Raw genomic sequence first — 1,671 nt, 5'->3', positions numbered from 1 at the left:
CTAATTAAGACATTTGACCAGTAAGAGCCTTCTTCCTCCTTCCTCCCTACCATTATGGGAGTCTCATTAAAATGCTGTTTACTCCAAATTTGTTCTACTTACACATTTTCAGTGTAAACATAACCATTTAAATTACTCTCTACTCATTTTTAAATATCATAGGAAAAATCATAAAAGGTATGCAGTCTGCAATGGGAGCTTTTCTGAAGTTTGATCTGTTGTAGTATATATCAGACTTTGACTAATTAACACAGATGTAATCTTATACTCTTAAGACGTGGGTTTTCAACCTTTTTAAAAGCAGGGAGCTCCTTCTGGTGGGTACCCCCCTTCTGGATGCGGAGTTGGGGAGGGGGGAGGAGTTCGCTATACACTTTGTGGCCAGCTGGCCCGGGGGTGGGGAGAGGGGGAAAGGACTGCTGATGACTGGCCGGATGCAAAGCCAGCGGCGCAAAGAAGCAGGGATACTTGGGCGCAGGGAAGTGGCACATGGAGGCAATGTGGAGTCACAGAGGGCAGCAGCAGCCATGCCCCCCATGCCACCGCTTCTCAAGTACCCCCGCTTCTCTGCGCCACCACCACATACCCCCTGGGGCCTTCCCAAGTACCCCCAGGGGTACATGTACCCCCAGTTGACAACCCCTGCTCTAAGATATAGTACTGTTGCTATGTGGAATTATGTATTCACCTACTTAAAGAACTTCACAGACACTCCCTCTACACCCTCACCCCAAAAAGTGCCTAGATAGGTTAAAACTGGGAAAATAGCTCCATGATCTTCCTATCTATACTGGTTCAGAGCATGAAAATAATTAAATTTCACATTTAAAAATGCAACATTAAAAAACAAATGAAAAAACCCAAGAACAAAATAGAACTTCAAAATTTCTAGCCAACTCAAAGCCTTGACCATCTGACAATACAAACTCCAAATTTCAACATTACATAATCACACAGTGCCAACCTAGTTTGACCGTAAAACCTAACTTGAGTGAAACTGAAAATTTTTCAGAGGTAGTCAGATGATACAAAAATGTAAGTCCAACTGATTTTCAATGGCACTCTCAGGTCCTTAAAAAGCTTGCTATTTTTTATTTTCCCTACCATATATACAAATCCAGAGATATCTTACATCCATCACAATGGGCAGTCAGCTCAGAGGACCTTGTCACTTGCAAGTACTCATTCTGGTAGCAAAATAAAGTTGAGAACATGCTGCTACATATCTGGGGATTTATAACCCTTTAAGTGCAAGAGCCCATATCTTAAAATGACAGCTTAGAAAATGCAGTGGATTCCTGCAACATGTAATTTACTGTTAGCTGGAGAAGCAAGAACTCACCAACCTGAATTTCCTTTATCAGCAAGTCACATCATAAAGTAAAGGATTGGGAACAGCAGATCAAAAAAGCAAATTGTTGAAGTCATGTTTTTAGTACTGAAGTCATTTTTTTAAAACATTCTTTGTTTAAAAAAAAAAAACAACAATTTTTTTTATCTCAATTCATCTTGGGCAGAAGTTCACAATTTTAAATTAATATTGAAAACTTCCAGTACTTTTTGACATACCTGCCTTTAGTTATTATTGTTGCTAAGACGCAAGACTAAGCTTCCACCTGGAAGCTGAAAACTAGGACTAATCACCATTTAAAGAAAACAAATACAGTCAAG

Source organism: Alligator mississippiensis, chromosome 11 (assembly GCF_030867095.1).
Source record: "Alligator mississippiensis isolate rAllMis1 chromosome 11, rAllMis1, whole genome shotgun sequence".
Lineage (NCBI taxonomy): Eukaryota > Metazoa > Chordata > Crocodylia > Alligatoridae > Alligator > Alligator mississippiensis.
This window is presented reverse-complemented; position numbering follows the sequence as displayed.